Source organism: Anastrepha ludens, chromosome X, assembly GCF_028408465.1.
Source record: "Anastrepha ludens isolate Willacy chromosome X, idAnaLude1.1, whole genome shotgun sequence".
In the NCBI taxonomy this organism is placed as follows: Eukaryota; Metazoa; Arthropoda; class Insecta; order Diptera; family Tephritidae; genus Anastrepha; species Anastrepha ludens.
Window position 1 is genome coordinate 71,023,446 of NC_071503.1, and position 6,484 is coordinate 71,029,929.

Genomic DNA, 6,484 nt, shown 5'->3' on the forward strand with positions numbered 1-6,484 from the left:
TATGTATACATATATAATATATGAATTATAGCGGGACTTATGTTCTTATTTCTTTGTCTTGAATTTGATTTTGTCGGTTAAGACGCGTTCAATTTTGTATATGATTTTCTGCGGTGGCGGGTCGTAAAAGAAGAAAAGAATTGAAATAAAAATTGATGAAATATAAAAACGTGGTGGTCTTTTTATTTTAAGAATTGGAAGCGGTTAAATTTAATAAAATATTTTAACAGTGTGTTTCGCGTTATAGTTGCCTCCAGCTAGAAATTTATTCAGTTTATTTATTTTTATTTTTTTATTTTTAAAAGCTTATATGATAATAAAATTATAAGTAAACTCAAGCAAACGCAGCGTTAGCAGCAGAGGCTTTCGGCTGGAAATTTATTTCCAAGAATTTTAAAGAATTTTTCGTATTCCTCCGCTTTGATAGAATGCTTGGGTGGGCTACACAGATGAGATTATGAGGTGACCGTATAAGCAGAGAATGTTAATGCAATGAGAAGGTGCAAATGTTACTGTGAGCTTTTTTTAGTACAATTGAGATTTGAAAGATTTGTAATAAGGTCATTTAGCACACCGAGTTTATAGACACCTCACTGACTTTTGCCCACACAAAAATTAGAAACACCACATATCTTTCACCTCAACACACAACACATTTCTCACCTCGACATTAAACCAATTAAATTTTTACTATTTTCGTATTTTTGAAATAATAACCGAATACGTAAAATTTATTACATAATTTTTTTTTTTCAATTACATTAAAAAAAAACGATTTAAAAAAAAAATGTATAAAAAAAAGTTTGCGCCGGGAATTGAACTCGAGTCTAACATGTGGCGAGGAAAAATAGGCGGTGCGTTTATTTCTTCGACTGCTTATTTTTTGACCATTTTGTTACTTTTGAAATGATAAGCGGATACATAAAATGTATTACAAATTTTTTTACGATTACATTAAAAAAAAAAAAATTTAAAAACGAAAAAAAAAATTTGTGCCGAGAATTGATGGCGAGTCACGTGGGGAGGATAAATACGCAGAGCGTTTATTTCTGTGCCTGCGTTGTGAACAAAAGGTTTTGTGCATGCGCGCGACGCGAATAAATTTTAATAAAGTTCTGAAAGTAATTCATGAAGTTTTTCATTACACACATATGTACATAAATGAACGTATACTTTATATGTAAATAAATGATGGTATATGAAATATACATAAGTACATAATATGTATGTACATGTCAATAGGAGGTATTTGCATTCAGAAAAAAAGAACGGTTTAAGATAAATCAACACTTATTTTATATTGTATGTCAATTTATAGTTTATGTATTCGACAGCATTTACATACATATGTATGTATGTACATTTGTATATGAAAAACAATAATGCACAAGCGCAAGAACATCATATCACATATGCAAGTATGCCCAAATAACCTTGACTTATGTATGTACACATGTCATACCACATCACATTCTTACAAGAAATCAAATACACATGCGCACCAGTGAACGAGTTTCTTCCTAACAAGTGCAAAAACAATTCTGCTCTATGTATGCATATATACCGACTTTATGTCCTAGCATATATACATACATATACGAGTATACCTACTTGCCTTCTAAACTTCCTACAAAATAATTGTATTCATATGTTACAACATCCATGCACGTTCATACATTCAAGCATACATATATGTACATATGCGCGAGCACAGCGCTCCCTTCTTGCTTCCGTGTACTTTTGTCTTTCACCAGTCGATATTCCTAATATTGTACTTACAAAAACACAATACTTTGATAGACGCAAAAGCAACAGCAAGCACAACGCGATGGCCGCTTTGCCACCACACATTCTAAAATGTTCTAGAACACAACAAAAACACATACATACCTCACATGCGCATGTCGCCCAAAGCTAAAGTCTAAGCCTAGCGACTACAAAAACAAAATATATTCGTAGACGCAGTCGCAGCGGCCATGATTCTATCAGCGACGGCGCTGAACAATTTAGAACAAAAACAAAAAGTTCATTCATAAGTTCGAGCTCATATTTCAATTTCATTCATAAAACGACCCGCCATATGCCAATTTTCGCGACCATTCGAAAATAGTCAATATTGGAATATTTCGCGTGGAATTATTTGCCAATATTTGATAAATCTTAAATTTTTGTCATGTCGAGTAGCCGCGGCTCCGTATGTATGTATGCACCCTTATATGTATGTAAATATGTCTTCTAACTGTGCGACAGTTGCGAGTTAATGCGACTTCCAGCGAATCACACATTGCTGTCCGCAAAGCCGCATATATGTACCTTATGATCAGAAAGTACCGGGAATGTTTAAATTAAAGAAAACAGAGTTAAATGTAAGGCAAATTTTTATTATCTCCTTCAAAATTTGACCCGTCTGAAGCAACACACATGTGCCAACGTTTAACCCAGTCCTCCAAACACCCCCGGCAGGCCGATTTGTATTCTCTTTGATCAGTGCGATGGCGCGTTATCATCATGCAAAATCTGAGAATTGTTTGCTCACATTTCCGGCGGTTTGCAACACACAGCATCTCTCTAAGGTTTCAAAACGGATAAATAATATTCTCTATTGACTGTCTGGCCCGATGGAAGGTACTCATGGTGTACTATGTCTTGGCAATCGAAGGAAACAGTCAACATCACCTTCCCGGTTCTTTTTGCTCATAGGGTATACATATCCCATCTTTTCACTGACGGACAAGAAGACGGTCGCAGTTGTTGTTTTTTATATGCATACATTTTGCGTTCGTTGAAGGTTTGTATATATTTGTATACATATGCGTGTATGCGCGTTTGGCTTTCTGGATGCATCCATGGATATTAGAATATTTTCTCATCAATATGTGTATGTAAGTAGTTCAGATTTGACTGAAGAGATTAAATATAGGAATGCATATTCATATGATTGCCTTTATGGCTGTTTTACATATAAATTAATTCAAAAGAAGTATGAATAATGTTATATAGAAAATAAATTTCTAAATAACAGGTATTAGAAAAACCTGAATACACTATTCTAAATCAATTCTAATTAAACCAAATATAAAAAATTAAATAAAAATATCGAGAACAAAAAACTGTGTACAGGATTTGAACCTGAGTCAAATATGGGACGATTTACTGCATTCACGACACGTCTTTCACGATTGCGCTAAACTACAATTATTAATGAAATTTTCTAAATCACTCATTTATTCGATTCGCAGTTTTATATGCACATATTCTGCGTTAGTTGAAAGTTTGTATGCGTAATTATATGCATATGTATGTGTGTTTGCGCGTTTGGCTTTCTGGACGGATATTAGAATGATATTTTCTCATCAATATAATTTGGATTTGATGAAATAGATTATAGACATATGTACATATTTTCTGTTTTGATTGATTTATATAAAAATCAGGTCATATCCAGTATGAACTATTTTATACCGAAAAGAAATTTCCATTTATAAAATACAAAAAAAAACAGTATTTTAAAGAAATTTTAATTAAAATAAACTCAAAAATTTTACCAAACTTTCCTGGTTTGAATTGTAAAAAAAATGTGCAAGAAAAAAAATATGACTGCAGGACTTGAACCTGAATTATATACGTGCCAAAAAACAAAACGAATAACTCCGCCGACTTTAGCTTCTGCACCACAAACTAACTGCCGTGCGGCCTTCTTAATCGCAAATTTATTTGCTTCGATTTCCTTAGTAGTGTGCCGAAAGATCTTATGAACTTCCTCAGTAGTTTGGTAAACGCAGAAAAAATCTGAATTGCTGTCCTAGCGTGGTAAGTAAATATAGAAACCCTCCACTCGCGTCACTCGCGTGGTAAATATCTGCAATTCGCCACTCGTGAGGAAAGTTGAATTTGAAATGACCTTATTATGAATCTACAAATTAGAACTCGAAAAAAGCTGTTTTAACATTTGCTCCTTCTCATTGCATTAACATTCTCTGCTACAAGAGTCAAGTTCACACAAATACCCTCCTCAATATAACCAAACTAACAATGTTATCAAAAATCGACTACGGCCTGCGCATTTATGGAAAATGTGCCAAAAGCTGTTTATTGCTTAATAAATCCCTTTACCGTGCCGCCGGTCGACATAGCCTACGTGCGTTCAGGACAACTCGAGCAACTCGAATCTACTAGCTGAGGACGTGTTCACCTCTATTCAAGATCGGATAATTTACACTCGATATCGTCACATACTAGAACTATGCTGCAAAACTAACTCAGCCCCTTTTTAAAGAAGTCCCGAAAAACGCCCATTAAAAACATAAGCCTGGTATTAGTACTGTACTAGAGGTAAAACACGAAATAACGGGTGATTTTTTAGCTATTATCTTTTTAAACAGTTGGTTTAAACAGCTTATGCACGTTTCGTGCTTTGTTTCACTGTCAAACATCTTCAGTTTGGTCTATAATTTAACGATGAATCGTCTTACAAACGAACAACGCTTGCAAATTATTGAATTTTATTATAAAAACGCGTGTTCTGTTAAGAAAGTTTATCGCGCGCTTCTTCCATTTTATGGTCAGTTTAATCGACCCACTGAAACGGCTATTCGAGCTATTGTGACTAAATTTAGAACCAAATTTACATTATTGGACATCAAACCACCAACACGCTTATGTAGAGTGCGAACTGAAGAAAATATCGCACCTGTATCGGCCAGTGTTAATGATGACCATCAATTATCGCAGCAATTGGGCCTCTGTTACTCAACAACGCGCAAAATTTTGCGAAAGGATTTAGGTGTGAAGCCTTTCTAAATACAGCTGGTGCAAGAATTGAAGCCGAACGACCTACCGCAACGCAGAATTTTTGGTGAATGAGCTCTTGGAAAGTTGGCCGAAGATCCACTTTTTTATCATAATATTGTGTTCAGCGACGAAGCTCATTTTTGGATGAATGGGTACGTAAATGAGCAGAACTGTCGATTTTAGAGTGAAGATCAGCCAGAAGAATTGCAAGAACTACCAATGTATCCATAAAAGATCACAGTTTGGTGCGGTTTATGGGCTGGAGGTATCATTGGACCGTACTTCTTCAAAGATGCTACAAATCGTAACGTAACTGTGAATGGTTAGCGCTACCGTGGAATGATATCCAACTCTTTTTTGCCCAAAATGCAAGTGCTTGATGGACTTGTTGAGAGGCGAGTTCGGTGAACATTTTATTTCACGTTCGGGACCTGCAAATTGGCCACCCAGATCATGCGATATAACGCCTTTAGATTATTTTTTGTGGGGCTATGTTAAAGCTCATGTCCATTCAGACAAGCCTGCATTAAATAAACGCATTGGAAGACAACATTAAAGCATTTATATGTGAGATACCGGCCGAAACATTTGAGGCATAATCCCGGTCAATATTTGTATGAAGTAATCTTCAAACATCAAATTATATGGACTGTACTATCGATTTAAATAAAAATTTCATACATTTTTCTGAATTTTACGTGAGATTTTTTGAAAAACTTTCCTATAGCTCTAAAAAAATCACCCTTTACTACTGAATATTATTCCATCGCCTGCTTAAGCTTGGTTGCTTAGCATTAAATCATTTATTGCGGATCTTACAAGGCACGCCAAGGACGACACAAATGATTTAGAGTGGTTGTTGTTGTCGAAGTGGCTGAATATTTCTACTGAAATACTCCTAATTAGCGACTAGCACCGTTTTACTACAACTGTCTCGGTGATGTCTTTTTTTGTTTTTTTGATGGTTTTTGCTTCCAAGTCTGATCCATTTAGTGAGGTCCAAGTATAACAGCAAATCCTTTACCTCATTAATTTACTGTACGAAAGGCTTACCGAAGGAGCAGAGTCGTGCCCTGGCTAGCCCCGGACATTCACATAAATAGTGGAAAAGACTTTCCTTCGCCCCTTCCGCTTGACAGCTTCTGCAGATGGGATTGAAGGGGAGGTTGAGTCTGACTGTCTTGAGAATGACTTGTAAGGGTTGCAGTGATGCGTGAGATGTCAGGTGATTCGTCCTTTGGATTTTGTATGACGGCCATGTGTTTTTTGTTGTAAAACATGTAGTTATTTGCTTCCATCTTCTTTCGGCTAAGGCAAGATAATGTGAAGAAATGGATGCTTTCAGTGTGTTGAGTGGGGTTGAGACTGCCAACGGCTCCGCTTAGTCTAGTGACGAAACTTTTCTTGCTAACTCATCCACTATCTCATTGCCCCGTATGTTCTTATGACCGGGAACCCTTTTCAGAGTGATTTCAAGACTAAGGGGATTTCAAGGCTAAGCAATTCCAGCTCCTCTCTACACTGTTAGACCAGTTTGGATGAAATGTAGTTGGAGTCTAAGGCCTTTATAGCTGCTTGACTGTCTGAGAAGATAGTTACTCCTGCACCAACTTCCTTATAGAGCTTTAGTGATTTGCATGCTTCTCTGATCGCTAAAAGTTCTGCCTGGAACACGCTGGCATAGTCAGGAAGA